At 42.5% G+C, this 23,794-nt stretch overlaps 1 protein-coding gene across 5 annotated transcripts in view; it reads left to right on the top strand.

Annotated features, from left to right (window-relative positions):
• dab2ipb (DAB2 interacting protein b) overlaps positions 1–23,794 on the top strand; it is a 302,663-nt gene that overhangs the window by 185,284 nt on the left and 93,585 nt on the right. Inside the window, exon 1 of one of the 5 annotated variants that reach the window (XM_060912761.1) lies at positions 11,039–11,284. The exons of the other annotated variants lie outside the window; for them this stretch is intronic. The gene's annotated coding sequence lies outside the window, so the exon portion shown is untranslated. Of the gene's footprint in view, positions 1–11,038; positions 11,285–23,794 lie in introns of those variants that run through there. 5 annotated transcript variants of the gene reach the window in all.

Genomic DNA, 23,794 nt, shown 5'->3' with positions numbered 1-23,794 from the left:
AAGAGGAAGTTTCCGCCTGTTTTGGGCGTTCCCATATTCAGCATTGGGTTTATTTGTGATGTCATACTCCACAGTAATGTTAATGGCTAATATGAAAGTAGACACTCAAGGCTTTAAGAATTTGCAGTTTTTCGCAAGTATTTATTTTTCTTTTTTTCAACCTATAGCCTACTAGGTTTAAATGGTATCATTTTATTGTGGCTTTGGTATACTATCAAAAAAGCTTTAGTTGTGCTGTCCATTTTATTTGTGTGCCTAATGGTTAGAGAAGTAGCTTTGGGACCAAAAGGTTGCTGGCACAATTCCCTGGACCAGCAGGTATGGCTTAAGCAAGGCACCTAACCCCCTACTGCTGCTCTGGGTATGTTGTACGTCGCTCTGGATAAGCGTGTCAGCTAAATGCCAGTAACATAATGTATAAAAAAAAAAGCTTTAGTTGTGCTATCCATTTGATTTCTGTACCAATGTTATTTCCCATGATGGACAAAAAGATAAATTTTAGTCTCATCTGACCAGAGAACCTTCTTCCATGTGTTTGGAGAGTCTGCCACATGCTGTTGGACAAACTCTAAACGTGTTTTTTAAGCATTGACTTGTTTCTGGCCACTATTCCATAAAGCCCCACTCTACGGCTTAAAGTGGTCATATGAACAGATACTCCCATCTCCGCTGTGGATCTTTGCAGCTCCTTCAGTGTTATCTTTGGTGTCTTTGTTGCATCTCTGATTAATGCCCTCCTTGCCCGGTCTGTGAGTTTTGGTGGGTGGCCTTCTCTTGTCAGGTTTGTAGTGGTACCATATTCTTTCCATTTTGCTATAATGGATTTAATGGTGCTCCCTGGGATATTCAAAGATTGGGATTTTTTTTTATAATCCAACCCTGATCTATACTTCTCCACAACTTTGTCTCTGACCTGTTTGGAGGCTCCTTGGTTTTCACGCTGCTTGCGTAGCAGAGTCAGGGTCCTTCCAGAACAGGTTGATTTATACAGACATCATGTGATAGATCATGTGACACTTTGCACACAGGTAGACCTTAATCAACTAATTATGTGACTTATGAAGTGAATTGTTTGGACCAGCTCTTATTTAGGGGTTTCATTCATACAAAAGGGGGTGAATACCTATGCACACTCCAGATTTCTGTTTTTTATCTGAATTATTGTTTGTCTCATCTCATTATCTGTAGCCGCTTTATCCTGTTCTACAGGGTCGCAGGCAAGCTGGAGCCTATCCTAGCTGACTACGGGTGAAAGGCGGGGGTACACCCTGGACAAGTCGCCAGGTCATCACAGGGCTGACACATAGACACAGACAACCATTCACACTCACATTCACACCTACGGTCAATTTAGAGTCACCAGTTAACCTAACCTGCATGTCTTTGGACTGTGGGGGAAACCGGAGCACCCGGAGGAAACCCACGCGGACACGGGGAGAACATGCAAACTCTGCACAGAAAGGCCCTCGCTAGCCACGGGGCTCGAACCCAGGACCTTCTTGCTGTGAGGCGACACCGCTAACCACTACACCACCGTGCCGCCTGGAATAGAATTATTTTTAAAATATGAATATTTTAGATTTCACTGTCACAGTTTACTGGTACACCATAGCACGCCATTTAACCTGGTCTGTTTTGTGGCAAAATGATGTAGGAGATCATAAGAAATCTTGTTCTTTTGGGCTTTAAGCCAGACCCCCTTAAACTATTATAAATAGCACCTAAGTTATATTGTTATTACAGCATGCATCAATGCCCCAATTTAGTATTAAGCCTGAGTTTAGACCATTAATGGAAAATGCCGCATATAAAAGCACTCTATCAGGTTTCAGAGAAAGATCCGTTAACAATACAGCATCAGAAAATATGCAAATACTGATTCACATCAGTGCTGAAAGGATGTTGTGAAAATATGCATGAATTCACTCTTCCGTTGTGCATCCTTGATTAAAAACAAAACAAAACTCTACAATGTTTTTGTGACATTCAACAATTTTAATAAGTTGCGAGGTCAGTGAAACATTTTTACATTCAGCTTTTTTTCTGCCCATATTCTCTCGCTCTCGCTCTCTCTCTCTCTCTCTCTCTCGCCTTCACAAATAATGTCGTCAAGGAAACTGTAATATTGGAAAAAATCTCAGCATGAAATTATTGCTTAATAAACTTGTGATAAGAAAAGAGAGAGATTCATTGTCTGAAAAAGATGGAAGGAAGGTCTGAATGAGAGCCATGCTTTAATCAAACTGTCAAGGTGGCTCTGTTGAACTTTGATTTTTAATTTTAAAAAACACGAGAAGAAAAAAACAGTAGCCGTAAATGTGGATGCTGTCACAACACTCTTAAAACAGCGACTTAAATCATGCATTATGAATCTTTATGATTGGTTGTAACTAGAGTACAATGGCTGCTACAAATAATAAGTAACATCATTTCCACTCTTGGGGCAGCACGGTGGTGTAGTGGTTAGCGCTGTCGTCTCACAGCAAGAAGGTTCCGGGTTCAAACCCGGTGGCCGGTGAGGGCCTTTCTGTGCGGAGTTTGCATGTTCTCCCCGTGTCCGCATGGGTTTCCTCCGGGTGCTCCGGTTTCCCCCACAGTCCAAAGACATGCAGGTTAGGTTAACTGGTGACTCTAAATTGACCGTAGGTGTGAATGTGAGTGTGAATGGTTGTCTGTGTCTATGTGTCAGCCCTGTGATGACCTGGCGACTTGTCCAGGGTGTACCCCGCCTTTCGCCCGTAGTCAGCTGGGATAGGCTCCAGCTTGCCTGCGACCCTGTAGAAGGATAAAGCGGCTAGAGATAATGAGATGAGATGAGATTTCCACTCTTCAGTACTATGTTGTTAATAATGTACTACTAATATGCGACTCTTGTTGAAACCTGATTTTCTGTCAGTGACACAATGACGTTATTTATTATGCAAATACGACATAAAAGCTAGAATTTTTTTTCACATTTAACACATACTATTCGATGTTGTATTAGGAGAAGAATGAATTTTGGATCTTCAATAATCAAATAATTTATCTAACATGAAACTGTTATGGGCCAAGTTTCTCTAATGAGAATAAAAAGATCATTATTTAGTATTTATATTTATATCACAGTCTGTCAGAGGTTATCTTCAGATCACTTTGACTTGAGGGTAAGGATTATAAAGTAAATAGTCTTTAAATGTGCAATATATTTAATTAGTATACATACGGGCCACTTTTTCCATGGAATGAAAACATGTATTCTATTCCCTTCTAGCAGGTTTATTGATAGAATGCAATATTGTTATCATATCGCTTATCCTCTATGTATTACGCCACTCTCCCCAATGGAGAATGAGCATGCAATATTGTTATAATATTGCACATTGTCAAGACAACATGACGTCACACATCGGAGCTCATGCGAAGAGCCAATGACAAAACTTTTCTGTTGCGCACGCGCACAATCATTTCTTTGTCGGCGGGGAACGAGAGAAGATCCAGTGCTCGGTTTAAACACTAAATAAATAAACTGAAAACTGAAACTCAAGATGCGCTGAACACCTGAAAGGCTACCAAAACTTCATTATATATTCTTCACGCATATTTACAAGAGAAAAACATACCAACGGACATCAAAAAGCTGGAAAAGAGACACATCGGAGATGTAAAACTTCTGCGCTAGTGAGTGGCTGACAGTTTGTACACAAACATGGCTGCGAGGTTTGCTTCGTTAAAAGCGGAAGATTTAAAAAGACACGCTGAACACCTGAAAGGCTACCAAAACTTCACTGGATATTCTTCATGCATATTTACAAAAGAAAAACATACCAACGGACATCGAAAAACTGGAAAAGAGAGCAATAGCGGAAATATTTTCAAAGTTCTACTTGGAGGTTTGGAAAAGTGACGGAGACTTTTACAAGAGGACTTCACTCGTGGACTTCACTCAGTAAAGTCCTTTTGTTTTGAACAACTGCAATGTAACAATTAACTACAACCAAAAGTAACTTTGAACTTGAACTGTCAACCTGGATATAGCTTGTATATAACTTGGGTTGTTGTTCAGGCTTTTTGGACTTGTACCATTTTCATTGTTAGAACTTTGACTTTGTACAGTACATTGGATTGACAGAACATTGAATTACATTCGATCAGAATCAGCATTCAATATTGGTAAGTTACCCCCCCTGTTCTTAACTTTTTGTAAAATCTATAATTGTTCCATCAAATGTGTATTATAATAATAATAATAATATTAAGTGGCGGGGGAGGCACGGTGGTGTAGTGGTTAGCGCTGTCGCCTCACAGCAAGAAGGTCCGGGTTCGAGCCCCGTGGCCGGCGAGGGCCCTTCTGTGCGGAGTTTGCATGTTCTCCCCGTGTCCGCGTGGGTTTCCTCCGGGTGCTCCGGTTTCCCCCACAGTCCAAAGACATGCAGGTTAGGTTAACTGGTGACTCTAAATTGACCGTAGGTGTGAATGTGAGTGTGAATGGTTGTCTGTGTCTATGTGTCGGCCCTGTGATGACCTGGCGACTTGTCCAGGGTGTACCCCGCCTTTCGCCCGTAGTCAGCTGGGATAGGCTCCAGCTTGCCTGCGACCCTGTAGAACAGGATAAAGCGGCTAGAGATAATGAGATGAGATGAGATATTGGCTGGCTTTTTTTAATGGTAAATCAGATGTATTCCATTCAGCTACTCGTCTTCGACTCATTCAATAGACTATATCTGCTATAACACTCAAAGCCAGCCAATATTATTTAAGTATTAAACTAGACAGGGGTAGATTTCCCAATAATGTTGCCCTTTAGGGCGAAAGAGAGATTTGAGGGACTCTCTTCAGCAATGAACATTGTCTCTCTACGTTGTTTTCCTGAACTCACTCGTAAGGAATCTTAATAGCAACATTACGAAGAGCTTCTTTGCAATGCACGTCCCCGATATAGGCATTAGTAGTTGGGAAATCCAGTCGATGAGGTCACATGGCGTTCATATTTTTACCACAAAACAATGAAATATAAAGTGTTAAAATATTGTATTGTCATTACGCATTCCATATATGAAGTGGTAATTCAAAATGTAAACTGTTTTACATTTTTGGGCAATATTATTATTTTTATTCCAAGCGTGTTTTTTTTAATGAAATGAATAAATGTTCGCACAAAAGAATGAGCAAATAATTAACTAAATAACTAAGCAAATGTGTTCCCCGTGCCTACTCATTTCACTGTTATCCAAACGTACAGTCAGGATTATTTCAACTGTTATCCACAATGCCAAGTTAGCAATGTTCTCCTTTATGTGCATCTGCAGAGAGAGAGAGAGAGAGAGAGAGAGAGGGGTTTTAATCTGTGTCTACCTAAGGAGGTTGAATTGACCTCCTTATATATATAATTTATGATTTGTCATCACTCCAAACTGCAGAGGAACTCGTCGTTGAGAAGACTAACCCAAGTTGCATCAAAAATGATCATTCATTCAATTAAGATGTACAGCGGACTTAAATGTGTTTCAACCTTGCAAGGCCGATGTTGATGTAGAGTCAACCATTTGGTACTTCTCTATGTCATGAAATTTTTTATTAAAAAAAGAAGAACGTTAATGCCATCTAATCAGAGGTGGGTGCCCCCAGCTCTGTACCACCGTCCCCAGTCCCCGCCCTTCAGTGGGAGTCTGTGAAACTGCTCATTTCCAAATACATACCGTTCGGGATTCGCTGAGTAACTCCTACCTCACACCTCACACATCCACACACCACCACCACCCTCAGCCCCTTGTCCACTTTTTAGTAATTTTCAGAATGATGCAGTGGGTGGAGTTAGGCTCAGAGCTAGGGGTAAAGTTACACTTGAATTCAGTTCTGTCAAAATGAAAGACACTGGATTTTAACCACAGTGCATTAAATATTGTTCAGTATAGCAACTTTGGTTGGCAGCCATTTTCTCAGAAAAAAAAAGAGGTGTCAAATAATCACATGAGGAAATCCTGATTTCTGATTGGCCTTACTGTGAATATTGTCCATTAGAGGTTGCTACAAATATCTCATCTCGTTATCTCTAGCCGCTTTATCCTGTTCTACAGGGTCGCAGGCAAGCTGGAGCCTATCCCAGCTGACTGCGGGCGAAAGGCAGGGTACACAAGTCGCCAGGTCATCACAGGGCTGACACATATGGCCCTTTTCCACTACCCTTTTTCAGCTCACTTCAGCCCGACACGGCTCGCGTTTCGACTACCTCAGAACAGCACGACTCAGCTCGCTTCAGCCCTACTCAGCACCCAAAACTCGCACGGTTTTGGAGTAGGGCTGAAGCGAGCCAAACCGAGCCGAGTGGGGCTAGGGGCGTGAGGAGACACTCCCCTGTGCACTGATTGGTGAGGAGGAGTGTCCTCACATGCCCACACATGCCCCGCGAGCACGCTGGGATCTGTAAACACCGTAAACCCGGAAGAAGAAGAATTACGAGAATTTCTGAAGCCTTATGCGCCTCGCCTCATCTATACGCTCTTGCCAGTATCTGTTGGCGTTGTCGGTGACAACAAGCCACAGCACCAAGACCAGCAACACTAACGACTCCATGTCCTCCATGTTTATTGTTTACTATCCGGGTCATGAGACTACCGCTTAAAAGGTCACTGATGTCACTGTTTGCGCCGCCTAACAACATCATGTGACGTCCACCCACTTTCGCTAACTCCACCCAATGTGTCCACCCACTTCCAGCCAGCACGGTTCAGCGTGGTTGTAGTCAAAATGCAACTCCAACAGCCCCACTCAGCTCCACTCAGCCCAACTCAGCACGGCACGGCTCAGCCCAACTCAGCCGCGTTGGTAGTGGAAAAGCGGCAATAGACACAGACAACCATTCACACTCACATTCACACCTACGGTCAATTTAGAGTCACCAGTTAACCTAACCTGCATGTCTTTGGACTGTGGGGGAAACCGGAGCACCCGGAGGAAACCCACGCGGACACGGGGAGAACATGCAAACTCCGCACAGAAAGGCCCTCGCCGGCCACGGGGCTCGAACCCGGACCTTCTTGCTGTGAGGCAACAGCGCTAAGCACTACACCACCGTGCCGCCTGCTACAAATATACCTTCCTAAAAAGAGACTTTTTAAATGTAATGTTAGGTTTATTTTAACTTGAAGTACTTTGATGTAGACACACTTCTTATCCAACATGTGACCTCAGATGGAAGAATGGAAACAGAGGAAGATGGTAGCTGAAGCCTGGTATATAAAATGATTCATGTTGTTTTGGTGAAGTGTCTGTTTTGAATTAAAGTTTGCAGGGAGTGTTAATATGTTTTGATTGATTATATGTTCGGTTTGCATTAGCATACTGCCAGCCTCAAACAGCTGCAGGGATTCAATGGAGATGAAAGGCAGGGATTTGGCGCGGCATGAATAGCAGTGTGTGTGTGTGTGTGTGTGTGTGTGTGTGTGTGTGTGTGTGTGCGCGCACGCGCATGTGGGTGCATGTAAGGGAGATAGGGAGAGAATAAGAGACCATTTAAATGTAGAAAGATTATAGCAAATGAGGTCAATAGTAGATAATGTGCTGTTTCCTTCCTTCTTCCTGCTCTGTCTCACTTTCACTTATTATATCTCTCTTATCTCATGCTCTCTTTCTCATTCCCCATCCTTTTGTCCTGTTTGCTCTCAATCTCTCACTCCAATCCCTTTATCTTTTTGTGTTTTCAGTTCAGGCCTAAGGATTTAAGAAAATCTCTCTCTCTCTCTCTCTCTCTCTCTCTCTCTCTCTCTCTCACACACACACACACACACACACACACACACACACACACACACACACACACTTTTTCTGTACAATTTTTTTGTATGTTAATTTTTCTTTTCTTTTTTCCATCTTTTTTAACCCTTTCATGTGGTTGTTTCAAAACACTATATGTCTAACAAGACGTCGTGAACTTGTAAACCTCTTAAAGATTTCCTAAACGTTGGGTTACCATCATCTAGTCATGACGTGCCCCATCTTCACGATTATCTTTCTGAATCGCACTCTTGAATAGCTGAAAGGCTTTTCATATTACCTCTCTCTCTCTCTCCCTCTCAAATGCATCATAGACCAAAGCTTGTTTTTATTAAGAACATTTCAAGGACCTTTTTTCCATGATTTTACGAGGCTTCAACTTGTCATATACTTATAATGTACTTTTATAAATCCCCTTTAACTTTAATGACTCCATTTTATGACTGTGTCTTCATTTTTATAGACTAATCTTTACATTACTTTATTTCCCTGAGGGAACCCGCCCAAAGGGCTCAATAAAGTTTTATCTAATCTAATCTAATTCATCATTACAAATACATAATCTCCCAACTGTACAGTATATACACGCACTATACTGTATGTGCATCATTATGCTGTTGAATTCTCTATCCTGATTGGTCAGATGCTAGAGTCAGCTGAAGGCAAACCATCAGCTTTTTATTTTTTTGTCTTATAAACGTCAAACATATAAAGAAAAAAAGGGCTGGCTTGGGATATAGCTGGTTATGAAGTGATGAAGATAATGGCTCGCCTATTGCTGTCGTATAAGACGAATATAACACTTCAGAATGTGCTATTCTCTGAAAATGATCAACTTTGTGGTTATAACAGTAACTCTGGACTCCTGGATTGTTTTCCTATAAAATCACAACCCCAAGTGGTGTTTTAATCTTTACTTCTAGTTTCCCTGGAGCAACTGGGTTTTGTGAAAGCCCTGGAGACAGAAATGCATTTACGTACTGGAAGTAAGAAAGAACACACACTCAATAGCAAGACAAGAAAGTAAGTCAGAAAGTAAAGGTGTGGGTGTGTATGTGCGTAAAAGATTTTTCTTCCTTCCAAAAAACATTCAGAGATTATGCCAAGTCTATATAAAGTAGTTCTTTACAAATAGTCTTAAAACTAGACTGCTATTATTATTAGTAGTAGTAATAGTATTGTTGTTAGTCTGGAAATTTTATTGCTGGATGGACGGATGAATGGACGGACTTTTTATTGATTCTCCAGGGGAAATGTGGGGTCTATACCAGCAAAAGCCATCAATGTTCACACATATAGTAACACAATACATTACAGGCATTTAGCAGACACTTTCATCCAGAACAACAAGCAGTTGGGGGTTAGGTGGCTTGCTCAAGGGCATTTCAGCTGTTATAGGGAATTGAACTGATGACCTTTGGGTCCCCAACCTGCTTCTCTAATCTCTAGGCCATGACTTCCTCCAATGCATAGCCAACAACCATCAACATCACTTTCTTTCAATAGTTCACTGGGGTTCACTGTGAAAGCTTTCAGTAGTATATGGGATATGGATTATTCTGCAGACCAAGATACTGTGGACAGAGCAGTCATGAAACCTGATAGCAGCTGAAAGCACCTGCAATACTGTCTCTATCTATCAAAACAGTCTGAAGGGGGTTTCATCAGAGAAAATAACGTTACCCCAGTCCTCTGCAGTCTGCAAAAAAGTCCTGCAAAAAAAAGTTATTTTCTCTGATGAAGCCCCCTTCAGACTGTTTGGGACATCTGGAAAAATTATTGTCCAGAGAAGAAAAGGTGAGCACTACCATGAGTCCTGTTTCATGCCAACAGTAAGGCATCCTGAGACTATTCATGTGTGGGGTTGCTTCTCATGCAAGCAAGTGGGCTCACTCGCAATTTTGCCTAAGAACACTGCCATGAATAAAGGATGGTATCCAAATATCCTCCAAGAGCAGCTTCTTCCAACGATCCAGGAGCAATTTGGTGTTGAACAATGCTTTTTCCAGCATGATGGAGCACCATGTCACAAGGCAAAAGTGAAAACTAAGTGGCTCGGGGAACAAAACATTGACATTTTGGGTCCATGGCCAGGAAACTCCCCAGATCTTAATCATCGAGAACCTGTGGTCAATCCTCAAAAAGTGGGTGTACAAACAAAAACCCAGAAATTGTGATAAACTCCAAGCACTGATTATGCAAGAATGGGTTGCCATCAGTCAGGATTTGGTCCAGAAGCTGATATCCAGCATGCCAGGGCGAATTGCAGGAGTCTTGAAAAAGAAGGGTCAACACTGTAAATATTGACTCTTTGCATAAACTGGATGTATTTGTCAATAAAAACCTTTGAAGCTTATGAAATGCTTATAATTGTACTTCAGTATATCATAGAAACATCTGACAAAAAGATCTAAAAGCACTGAAGCAGCAAACTTTGTGAAAACCAAAATTTGTGTCAGTCTCAAAAGTTTTGGCCACGACTGTATTCTGGTGGACAGTAGATTGTTAGAATAACCTATGTAGCACAGTTTTTGTCCTATAGAATTGAGTTACATTCGAAATGCTGCCATCATTTTTTTTGGTTTGGGTTTGAACTGCCAATGGGCTGCTTGGCAACCTGAGCCAGATAGAAGAACCTGATCTGGACTTTCCTCTGCAGCACACCAGAGTTATCAGTCTGAAGTTCAGGTAGACACAGGAGTCAGGTTACGGGGGGGGGGATCAACAGAGCTCACTTCCCACATTTTATTTATCTGGTATGCTGGTAATATACTCTGATAAGAAATCTAAATCATAGCGATGATGATGATGATGATATAATCCAGATGCCAAAACCAACTCAATGAAGTCTGCACCCACCCAGGAACATCATATATCTCTAGAATCATCTCAACGTCTGATCAAAGCCTCCTGAAAATAACACACCAGAGATCAAGCACCAGTAAGCGAATGTCTCCCCGCTGGCAGCTGATTTGTTTCTGAAACCTTGGAAACACCAACAATGAACGTACTGATGTGGCTAAGCAAGCGATGCACATCCAAACATGGAAACAGAAAACCCAGAACAGGAAGAGAAAGAGAAGAGAGAGGGATTGTGTGTGGGTGTGGAGAGAGAGGTTAAAAAGGAAAAAACAGTTAAGAAGGACAGAGGGAAGGAGCAAGAGACAGGTCCACACAGCCCAGGAGATGGCAGTAGAGAGAGAGAGAGAGAGAGAGAAAGAGAGAGGGAGAGGTTGTTCAGTTTCTGCCCCGCCTTCCTCTAAAAGGCAGGAACACTCCAAGCAAGGGACAGAAAGAACGAAAGAGAGAGAAGGTGTGTGTGTGTGTGTGTGTGTGTGTGAGAGAAAGACCGTGAGAGAGAGAGAGCACGCGGCAGCACAAGAAGGACGAATGAGGCTATGAGAACAGCCTTGTACTCCTCCACTGTCCTCTCTCTCTCTCTCTATTCATCCATTTCCAGACTTGTTCTTTCCTTCCTTCCTGTCATTCCTCTCCAGTATTTGAAAGCTTGGCAGGATTCACAGGATGCCTGGTGAGTGCTTTGGTCAATAGCATTGAGCACTGATGTAATAGGTTTCACATAAATAGCTACAACACACAGACATAAATGCTTTGATCTGTATAGTCATTTACAATCTGTGTGTGTGTGTGTGTGTGTGTGTGCTGAGCAAGGACATCTGACCATTGACAAGTCTCCGATCATCTGACAAGAAAAATTATCCAGGATATCGCATGAATCGTGTGTGTGTGTGTGTGTGTGTGTGTGAGCACTCACCCTAAGAGGATGTTGGCTTTCAGTCACACCATAGTCCGGGTCATTTGACTCATTTGGCCGCTGTACTGTAGCCGCTGGTACATACACATGAGCATTACACATGACTTGACTTGAATCACATTTCCTTTGGGGGCTTTTCAGAGCATCAGTTTATAATTCAGTTATTCATTTTCAAGCATAGTCTCTAGTAACAGCGGACAAACTAATAGCAAAGGTATACAGTTGTTCGAGTGAGGAATCAAAATCTGAATGGGTCCTGAGAGTTGAAAAGGTTAATCACCATCTCAAGAAGCTGATCTGTTATCTGATTTTAATGGGATTTTGGTTTTGATGCATGAGATTGTTTATTACCAGGATGAACTTTAGACTGGGCGTACATCTGCTACCTGATTGCACATATACCAATGCGGCGCTTGAATCTCCAAATGACACGACTGATTTCTCCGCTATGAAATTGGATACATCTTGAAAGCATGCCAGTTTATGAAAGAAATGTGGCTTCACCAGAAAGTGGGATTTCTCAAAGGACTTTTAAGATGTGGTTAAATCAAACACTTGACCTTCTGAGTCAATGACAAGCTCTGTGACTTGCTACTTTTCTGGTGAGTTATGAATTCAACGAATATAAAGCTAGAAAATGCGCAATAATGTCAACTGCTTCGTGCAATATGAGACAATCATATTAACTGTCTCTCTCTCAGGTTATTCTTCTTTGTTGATTTGTATCATTCTAGGATTTGTGAGCTTAAAGTCTTATTATAACATTTAGCTACAGTATATTTTAAAAAAATATTAACTATTTAACAATTCATAAAAATAATAAATAGCACTATTTGTATCACGAATGTTTAAATAAATACAGAAATTATAATATTATCATTCCCTTATGTTAATAATGCTATAACCAGACAATTACAGTTGTGGTCAGAAGTTTACATACAGTGACATGAATGTCATCTTGGATATGAATGTCATGGCAATATTTAGGCTTTCAGTAATTTCTTTGAACCGTCCTTTCTTCTGTGGCAGAATGTATAGCATACATCTTTAATTTAAAAAAAAAAACACACTACAATTTGTTGCACACGTTTTAATTTTCTTTGGGTTTTCTGAAATCAACACAGGGTCAAAATTATACATGCATGGTCAAAAATATACATACAGCACACCTAATATTTGGGTAAAATTTCTCTTCGCAGCGGCACGGTGGTGTAGTGGTTAGCGCCGTCGCCTCACAGCAAGAAGGTCCGGGTTCGAGCCCCGTGGCCAGTGAGGGCCTTTCTGTGCGGAGTTTGCATGTTCTCCCTGTGTCCGTGTGGGTTTCCTCCAGGTGCTCCGGTTTCCCCCACAGTCCAAAGACATGCAGGTTAGGTTAACTGGTGACTCTAAATTGACCGTAGGTGTGAATGTGAGTGTGAATGGTTGTCTGTGTCTATGTGTCAGCCTTGTGATGACCTGGCGACTTGTCCAGGGTGTACCCTGCCTTTTGCCCGTAGTCAGCTGGGATAGGCTCCAGCTTGCCTGCGACCCTGTAGAACAGGATAAAGTGGCTAGAGATAATGAGATGAGATGATATTTCTCTTCGCAAGATTCACTTTCACCAAATATTTTTGTTTACCATGAACAAGCTTCTGGCAGAATTCTGGTTGGATGTTTCATGACTCTTCATGGTAGAATTCGTAGAGTTCAATTAAATTAGGTTTTTTTTCTTGGCATGGACTCGACTTATAAGCACGGTCCATATATTTTCAATAGGCTTGAAATCAGGACTTGTTTTAAGCTTAATGTTAGCCTGCTTTATCCTCCACAACCAGCTCTGATGCATGTTTGGGTTCATTGTCCTGTTGTAACTCCCAAGTCGTGTTCAAGTTTCTGATGGTTTATGCTGAAGAATTCTGAGGTAGTCCTCCTTCTTCATTATTCCATCCACTTTGTGCAATGAACCAGTTCCACTGGCAAAACAGCCCTAGAGCATGATGATCCTACCACCTCCACCAGCTGGTACAGTGTCCCTCTGTACATGGTGGTCATTGTGGCCAAACAACTCAATCTTTGTCTCATCTGACCATACAGCTATCCTCCAGAAGGCTTTTTCTTTGTCCGTGTGGTCAGCTTCAAACTTTAGTTAAGCTTGAAGGTGTCAATTTTGGAGCAGGGGGTTATTTCTTGGATAGCAGCCTCTTAGTCCATGGTGATCTGAACTGTAGACAGTGATCTATCAGCTTCCAGTTCATGGCAGGGCTGTGCCATGGTGGTTCCCAGGTTGTTCCTGACCATCCAAACCAATTTCCTTTCAGCTGAGGTTAACAGTTTGGGTTTTCTTGAAGCAAAGTGGCTTGGCAAAGTGACTACACCTCACAATAACTTGGATACAATTGTTTGAACTGATCTTGGAATTTGCAGTTGTTTAGAAATGGCTACAAGATACATTCCGGAGTTGTGTATATCTGTGATCCTCTTTCTCAGATCTGCACTGAGCTCCTTGGACTTTCCCATTTTACTGTGTGTTGGTCAATCCAATGAGTGCTGTAAACAAACCCTTTTTATGAAGGCACAGAGAAGCTACCCGCTATAGTCAATCATGCTCACTAACAGGAAGTTAAGAGACCTCGGCCTTGGCAAAATAAGAGACATTTTGGAAGTTTCAGCACCTCTGAATTAATAATCTAAGTGAGCGTATGTAAATTTTTGACCCTGTATGTATAATTTTGACCCTGTGTTGATTTCAGAAAATTCAAAGAAAATTAAAACTTGTGCACCAAATTCTGGTGTTTTTTTTTTTTTTTAAGATGTATGCTGTACAATCATTCTGCCACAGAAAAAGAACAGTTCAAAGAAATTACTGAAAGCCCAAATATTGCCATGACATTCATATCCAAGATGACATTCACGTCACTGTATGTAAACTTCTGACCACAACTGTATGTCATTTGACTCTAAATATTTAGCATAGAAGACAAGGGGGGAAAACACAAAAAACAAATGTGGGTCTGTTATGTAAATCATTATTATTATTATTATTATTATTATTATTATTATTATTATCCTTCCCCTACATTATGTCATTTTACTTTGGAAAAAAAAATGTTGCAGGGCAGATCACCAGAGAAATCAATGTGCAGCTCTTATTTTATCCAGAGCGCTCTTTTACCACTCATTGTAATGTAACAAGAGATTTACAGAGGCTTATCTTATGTAGTCGGCAAAGCAGCCATCGGGTGTAACAGCAAATCTAAATGACATCGATAACTATAGTACATATGACAAAGAAGCATGACGCAACCAATTTTCAGGAAGGCGAGTTTAAAAAAAAAAAAAAGACAACAATGACAAAGCAAAGAACATCAGTGACTGGTTTATAACCAAGCAGGGTGCAAATGTGTCCTGAGAGAATAGAAGAAAAAGAAAGTGTAGAACTCCAGTTTTAGCATGATGCATGAAACTGGCATAGTGCAGCATGTGGTACTTTTTTAACAGACACTTGTGAAAAGTTGCACATCCCACTTCATGCATACAGATATCATATTACTGCACAAGGGGATCACTATGTGTGTGTGTGTGGGGGGGGGGGGGGGGGGGGCATTTGACAGTTACTGGCTTACACCTGGGAATGGGAAATAAAGTGATGGAGATTGTAAAAGAAAGAAAGAGAGCTAGAGATGGGAAGTTAGAAGTAGTGTGATGAGGCAAGTGTATCTTGTAAAAACTGTTTTGTTATCTTGCATGTTCAACTTCTATGACGAAATTGAGACGATGGAGCAAACGTAGGTGTTGCATGCATGAGAGTGTGAATGCTTTTTGAAATGGACGTCTCATCTATGGACTCCTCACCTCTTTCCTTCTCTCTCTCTCTCTCTCTCTCTCTCTCTCTCTCTCTCTCTCACTCTTTATAATTGCACTGCCATGGCCAATCTCTCTCTGTCTATCAATTTACAGAGAGCTACTGAGACGAGTGAGGCGAGAACTTCTTTGGCTCTATGGAAATGCTAGGATTGTGTGTGTGTGGTTGATCTTCTTGTCTCTGAAACACAGCAATCTTATTAAAAAGGAACTTGTTTAGTAACCTCAGCCTTCCTGTCATATGTAAACCATGCAACCTGATCGATGGCGCAAATTTCAAGACAGAAGCATAAACAGACTGACATAAAAGACAAAAAAAATCAGACTGAAAGACAGACAGACACAAATAAAGACAGACCGACGACTCTTATTTGGCTCGCCTTCTTTTTTTTTCTTTTTTTTTTCCAGGCTCCAAATTTAGACATGGAACCTGACCATGTATGTTACAGTTCTGTATCAAGATAAATTTGGTGGGTGCTTATCAGATTATTTGAGAACCGTTATTCTGGTCTTGAGAGCCTGTGAGTTGATGCAGATAAACCAGGCATGAGGATAAATACAGAACAGGCGATATAAATGACGCAAATATGTTTTTTTTCCCCTCTCAAAAATGTCTTGTTAGTTCATATTTTGTACCTAATGCGTTAGTCAGCTGAAACTGGAGCCAAGCTGGACTCAGCTTTCAGCTGGTCAGCAATGGACAAAATGTGCAGCCCAGATAAAATAATTACAACTCACTCATATTGCAGTCAGACACTTACCTGTCTATAGAAAGCTACAAATGAAGCTCAGAAGCCCATATCGCACACTGCTAAGTCAAAAGTTAAACAAAAAAGGTGTATTTTGTGGCAAAGAAATTTTCATCTCATTATCTCTAGCCGCTTTATCCTGTCCTACAGGGTCGCAGGCAAGCTGGAGCCTATCCCAGCTGACTGCGGGCGAAAGGCGGGGTACACCCTGGACAAGTCGCCAGGTCATCACAGGGCTGACACATAGACACAGACAACCATTCACACTCACATTCACACCTACGGTCAATTTAGAGTCACCAGTTAACCTAACCTGCATGTCTTTGGACTGTGGGGGAAACCGGAGCACCCAGAGGAAACCCACGCGGACAACATGCAAACTCCGCACAGAAAGGCCCTCGCCGGCCACGGGGCTCGAACCCGGACCTTCTTGCTGTGAGGCGACAGCGTTAACCACTACACCACCGTGCCGCCCGGCAAAGAAATTGTTTAACTGTTTAAAAGAAACAACTAGAAATGACTTAGGAACATCTCTACACCTCCCTCATGCTCTAGTATGATCCCAAATAGCTAGCCAGCTAGTTAAAGCAAGGGTTTTTTGTTTTTGTTTGTTTGTTTGAATTTAGAAGAAACCAGCAAGAGTTAGCTAGATTTTTGAAAGAATCCAACTGAAAAATCCCACCCCCTCCCTTTACAAAAGGTACAAAACACATGAATGCGCACTGCCTGACTACTGCTGGATGAGAGAGAGAGAGAGAGAGAGCGTATGTGAGTGTGTGTGTGTTGGGGGGAGGACCATAGCGTGGTGTTGTCATATCCAACTACCTCATGTCTCATTCATCCATCCATCCATCCATCCATCCATCCATCCATCCATCCATTTTCTATCGCTTATCCGGATCCGGGTCGCAGGGGTAGCAGCCTAAGCAGAGCAGCCCAGACTTCCCTCTCCCCGGCCACCTCCACCAGGTCTTCCGGGGGAATACCGAGGCATTCCCAGGACAGCTGAGAGATGTAATCTCTCCAGCGGGTCCTGGGTCTGCCCTGGGGTCTCCTCCCGGTGGGGCATGCCCAGAGAACCTCCCTTGGGAAGCGTCCAGGGGGCATCCTAGCAAGGTGCCCGAACCACCTCAACGGACTCCTTTCGAGGTGGAGGAGTAGTGGTTCTACTCTGAGTCTCTCCCAAATGACCAAGCTTCTCACCCTGTCTCTAAGGGAGAGCCCAGCCACTCTGCAGAGAAAACTCATTTCTACCACTGGAATCCGGATCTCATTCTTTCGGTCACTACCCATAACTTGTGACCATAGGTGAGAGTGGGAATGTAGATGGACCAGTAAATTGAGAGCTTTGCCTTTTGGCTCAGCTCTCTCTTTACCACAACAGACCGGTTTAGCGTCCACATCACTGCTGACGCTGCCCCGATCCATCTGTCCAACTCCTGCTCCCCCTTACCCTCACTCGTGAACAAAACCCCAAGATACGTAAACTCCTCCACTTTCGGTAGCAACTCCCCCCTGACTCGAAGTGGGCACTCCACCCGTTCTGGCTGAGCGCCATGGCCATGGACTTGGAGGTGCTGATCCTCATCCCAGCCGCTTTGCACTTGGCTGTAAACTGTCCCAGCGCATGCTGTAAGTCACGGATTGATGAAGCCAACAGGACCACATCATCCGCAAAAAGCATGTCTCATTCACATGTAAGAAAACATCTAACATTGTGACAATGAATGTAAACAACTAAAATGGCTATTATTAGAAATCACAACTGTTGACTAGCTTGCTAGCTTTAACAATATGTCTTTAAAAACTAATTTCTGGCAAAAAAAAAACAAACCTCAGCGTAGGGAAAACCAACTGTTTGAATTAGACACAATAGATCGAAAGACACTTCCATCCATCCAGCCATCCATCTTCTACCGCTTATCCGGATCCAGGTCGCAGGGGTAGCAGCCTAAGCAGAGCAGCCCAGACTTCCCTCTCCCCAGCCACCTCCACCAGCCCTTCTGGGGGAATACTGAGGCGTTCCCAGGCCAGCCGGGAGATGTAATCTCTCCAGCATGTCCTGGGTCTGCCCCGGGGTCTCCTCCTGGTGGGGCATGCCCAGAGAACCTCTCTTGGGAGGCGTCCAGGGGGCATCCTAGCAAGGTGCCTGAACCACCTCAACTGACTCCTTTTGATGTGGAGGAGCAGCGGTTCTACTCTGAGTCTCCCCCGAATGACCAAGCTTCTCACCCTGTCTCTAAGGGAGAGCCCAGCCACCCTGTGGAGAAAACTCATTTCTACCGCTTGTATCTGCAATCTCATTCTTTCGGTCACTACCCATAGCTTGTGACCATAGGTGATGGTTTAGACGAGGAAAGTTACATGCAAAAAAAGGCTATTTTGTCATTGAAACACATGAGGATGGACGGTGCTAAAAATTGTTCTGCAGCCACCCAGCAGGGGCACTACACCTGTGGTGACTTCACTTTTTAGAGATGATACACTGTCCTTGGGTTAAATCCTTAGCAGTGTATTTAAAAGCAGCCAAATCTGTCAAAATACGATACAGATTTATTCATTAATGTTAGCTGTGTTGGGTAGTGAGCTTTTAGCTATCTTAGCATAGTTCTGTCGCTAACAGTTTTCCCATGGCATCATGGCACGCTGGTGTAATGGTTAGCATGGTCGCCTCACAGCAGGAAGGTTCTGGGTTCGAACCCAGCGGCCGGCAAGGGCCTTTCTGTGTGGAGTTTGCATGTTCTCCCCATGTCTGCATGGGTTTCCTCCGGGTGCTCTGGTTTCCCCAACAGTCCAAAGACATGCAGTTAGGTTAACGTGGGGCGGCCTTGGGCTGAAGTGCCCTTGAGCAAGGTACCAAACCCCCGACTGCTCCCCGGGCGCTCTGGTGTGGCTGCCCACTGCTCTGTGTGTGTGTGTGTGTGTTCACTGCTTCAGATGGGTTAAATGCAGAGGATGAATTTCACTGTGCTTGAAGTGTGCATGTAACAAATAAAGGTTTCTTCTTCTTCTATCATCTATGCTATGAGATGTGAAATTGCTGCTAAATGTGTATTGTTTTATAATAGCTAGCTAATAAACTATCTCATATGTGTCAGAGATGCACACAGGCACAATTTTAGAATTGGACTCTAAAATTTCACAGCTGTTGAGTTGTTTAAATTTGGAGTAGTTTACTTAATAGCAGCCAAACGTGTCAAAATACACCACAAATTTATTCATTAATGTTAGCCGTGTTAGTTCGCTAGCTTTGTAGTCAGCTTAGCGTGCCGTTCCTGTTGCTAACACTTTTACTATGTCATAGCAATAGCAATGCTATTTGAAAATAGTACTACTTCTGTAACACACCGTAGAATAAAGTGCTTAATTGTTAAACAGACGCAATTATAAATGACCTAAGAAATTCTCTACATCTCTATTCCATGTCCTCCTGTATCCCAAATAACTAGCTAGCTAGTTGTAATAATACGCTAATAAACTCGCTCATATGTGTCAGAGATGTACACAGGCACAGAGTCTGCTTTTGAGTTGTGAAATTCTCAGTACTTTACTGAATAGCAGCCAAATCCTAGCATAAAACACCACAGATTTATTCAGTAACATTAGCTGCAGTAGCTATCGAGCTAACTATCTGGCTAGCAAAGTCTCATTTAGAGTTGTTACATTTTCAGTGCTTTATTTAACAGCAAAGAAAGAAGTTATCTAAAAACACTTAAAAAAACAAATGTGTTCTCTGACGTTAGCTCTCAGCTAGCTAGCATGCTATCTCGGTAGCCTAGCATGCAGGTTTTCTTGATGAAAGTTTACACCACAAACTTCTGGCATACAGCTCAGGCAGTGATTTTTTTTTTCCTCCCCCAGAAATATATTAAAAATGCCTGTGTTTTTAAATAATAATAATAATAATAATTTAAAAAGCCTTTAGCACTGCGCTGACACATTTTGCCAATCTTAATTATTATGATTAGTTCTACAAAAGAGGGTAACTATTTATAAGGCCAATTTTGAGTGCAAGCATACTTTCTTTTTTGGAGCTGTGCGTGCGCGTGTGTGTGTGTGTGTCACTCTCCTCACCTAGTACCAAGTACTAACATGAATAAATCATACACGGCTGAGGTGCCCTCAGGCTTTGAGTTTTGTTAGTGCTGAAAAGCTCTTGGTGGAAAATTCCCTCGGTGGGTGGATTAAGGGATGGATGAAGAGGAAGGGGGAGATGAGAATGAATAGATGTATAGACTGGACAGTTACAAACAGTTACTTGCTACCAAAAACCAGACGATGGAGTAAAAAAAAAAAAAAGCCAACAACCCTATCGCCTTATGCTATCTTCCCTTACCAATACAGCTATGTAGAGTATGCATACATTCCAGAGCTGTTTTTATACACCCTTATCAACTTGTCCTTTCTTGGAGAATCTGTATCTCTATCATAAAAGCTGTAGCTTACGTGAAGTAGCGTTACAGCTTTTATGACTTAAATTACTTAAATGTTATACAAACAACTACTTCACGTACATGTGACAGCTGATCTGCACCCTTAAATCTCATCTCATTATCTCTAGCCGCTTTATCCTGTTCTACAGGGTCGCAGGCAAGCTGGAGCCTATCCCAGCTGACTACGGGTGAAAGGCGGGGTACACCCTGGACAAGTCGCCAGGTCATCACAGGGCTGACACATAGACATAGACAACCATTCACACTCACATTCACACCTACGGTCAATTTAGAGTCACCAGTTAACCTAACCTGCATGTCTTTGGACTGTGGGGGAAACCGGAGCACCCGGAGGAAACCCACGTGGACACGGGGAGAACATGCAAACTCCGCACAGAAAGGCCCTCGCCGGCCACGGGGCTCGAACCCAGGACCTTCTTGCTGTGAGGCAACAGCGCTAACCACTACGCCACCGTGCCGCCGCACCCTTAAATATTTAAAAAAAAAAAAAGTTGTAGCTCATTGATCAGAAACAATACCATTAACCAGTGGTCAAATTCGCAAACAAATTAGGTTAGCAAACATCTCATTTTTAAGGTTTCTTAGGCCCTGGTCACACTACAGCTCACGATGGGTTAGCAAATCCTCGGCGATGAAAAATTGGTAGCATCACCACCAATCGCGCAATGCATGGCGATTGTTCTCCGAGCTTTGCGAGTTGTTTTTTGGTGTCTCCGCCTTATGAGTGACCAAAAACGTCATGAAAAATTTCAATGCGTGCATTGAAATTTGCTGGCGATGTTTTCGTTGGCAAGCTAAGCAGAGAATACTCGCAGATGGATTTGGGAATACTTCCTGAAGCTCAGGGAACCTTCGCCGAGCCTCTTGAGATGTCTCGAATTAGTGTTTTCCTGCTGACTAGACACGCCTTGTCAAAATGGCAAACCGGTTCAAAATTAAAATTCTTGTGTATTTTGTGGTGGATGTGTCTATAGAATATAAAGAACATTAAACAGTGGCGCAAAGATATGAAGTTTATCTTCTTGTGTTAAAAATATTTTCACACATTCGCTTCGCTCACTCGTGAATACGTTTACTACTTGAAGATAAACTTCGTATCTTTGTGCAACCGTGTAATATCCTCTATATAGTTCTATCTTGGATGTGAAAAGCCTATGTTTTTATGTACACTAGTTGTTATGCTAGCTAGTTAGCTAGTAAATTTTGCATTGTCTTACAAGAATTGTTAGCTAATGCACAATATACAGGCAAACATCCGGTTATCGAACATATTATCATCATGCCATTATGCGACGTGAGCTTGTTTTGAGCTGAGCCCATCAGACAACACACACACACACACACACACACACACACACACACACACACAAGAAAAGAAGATACTGTATATTGATAATCAGATTTACACTGCGGGCGGCACGGTGGTGTAGTGGTTAGCGCTGTCGCCTCACAGCAAGAAGGTCCGGGTTCAAGCCCCGTGGCCGGTGAGGGCCTTTCTGTGCGGAGTTTGCATGTTCTCCCCGTGTCCGCGTGGGTTTCCTCCGGGTGCTCCGGTTTCCCCCACAGTCCAAAGACATGCAGGTTAGGTTAACTGGTGACTCTAAATTGACCGTAGGTGTGAATGTGAGTGTGAATGGTTGTCTGTGTCTATGTGTCAGCCCTGTGATGACCTGGCGACTTGTCCAGGGTGTACCCCGCCTTTCGCCCGTAGTCAGCTGGGATGGGCTCCAGCTTGCCTGCGACCCTGTAGGACAGGATAAAGCGGCTAGAGATAATGAGATGAGATGAGATTTACACTGCTGTTAGGTCAAGAGTGCTTCCAAGTCTCCCACATTACCTGTCCTTCTTTCTCCTTCTTTCCTCCATTCCTTCCTCTCTGTCTGATGTTTTCTATCTTGGAGGCATGAGTATACTTGCCTGGAATGTAGGCCATGCATGGGCATATGAGGGTGTTTTCTCTCTCTCTCTCTCTCTCTCTCTCTCTCTCTCTCTCTCTCTCTGCAAAATTGCATTTCCTTTCATCTTGTTTCAGAAAATGAATTAGGTGACCCAAAGTCTCTTTCCCTTAAATGGATCTTTTTCTTACTTTTGCATGTTTTTTATCTTGCATCTTGAAACAAATAACATGAGCTATCGCTAAATTTGAATCAAACATGCAGGTTCAAACAAAGAAAGTAATTCAATCTCATGTGAGGATGAAAACATAGTCTACCGACTGATACGTTTTTATAGATGCAGACATTGTGCAAATAAAATGGAGTATATGCACGAGAGAGCTTGTAGCTGGCGCTGCTGTAGCTAGTGCGCTACATGTGTTGCTTTTGTGTGACTAGCATGGGAATGTGAGTATCTTTAGCAGTCTGTACTGGTTGAATTGTGTGTGTATGAAACACAAGGAAGTACCTGGAAGTTTTTCACTGTTTAGCATTTAACTAGCTGCTAAGTAAATATCAAGGGCTCAGAACTGTGTTTATGTTAAGGCCACACTCTGTGTGTGTGTGTGTGTGTGTGTGTGTGTGTGTGTGTGTGTGTGTGTGTGTGTGTGTGTGTAAGCTGCATTGCTGAAGCCTCCTTACAAAGTCTCTAAGATTGTATATTGAATATTAATCCCCTGGATTACAGCTTTTATTTGCCTTTATTTGTGCAATATGGAGCTTTTGGCAGCTTCAGCGTGTTGTAGCTGTGAAAAAGTCCATGTGTTAGTCATGGAGAGGGTTAAACAACTGAATGACTGAATGAGTGACGGGAGAAAAACACAGAGAAGCAAATTGACAGGAAGGAGACATCATGTTTACAGAGACGTCTGTATACCTATAAGATGAAGAGTACATCCATCTCAGCTGCTGCTCTGGCTCTCTATGATTTATTTTTTGACTTTTTTTTTTTGTTCTTAAAGCAGCAGATATGAGGGCGCTCCCAGATCGGAGAGTGACCTTTCGTCTTTATGTGAAGCGCTGTACCATTTTAAGCCAATCTTCTGGGAGAACAGGGCCCGTTTCGGTCACTGTGTGCACGCGCGTGTGTGTGTGTGTGTGTGTGTGTGTGTGTGTGTGTGTGTGTGTGTGTGTGTGTCCGTCCTCACAAGGACAGGAAGCTGACAGTTTTGGCCTTATGGGGACATTTGGCTTGTTTGAGGTTGAGGCACAGCATTAATAACCTGCATTAATAATTATGTCAATGGAAGGTCCTTATACGGATAGTAAGACAAATGCTAGTGCGTGTGT

This window comes from Neoarius graeffei, chromosome 28 (genome assembly GCF_027579695.1).
Source record: "Neoarius graeffei isolate fNeoGra1 chromosome 28, fNeoGra1.pri, whole genome shotgun sequence".
In the NCBI taxonomy this organism is placed as follows: Eukaryota; Metazoa; Chordata; class Actinopteri; order Siluriformes; family Ariidae; genus Neoarius; species Neoarius graeffei.
The sequence above is the reverse complement of the archived record's forward strand: the minus strand, read 5'-3'. Positions and strand labels throughout refer to the sequence as shown.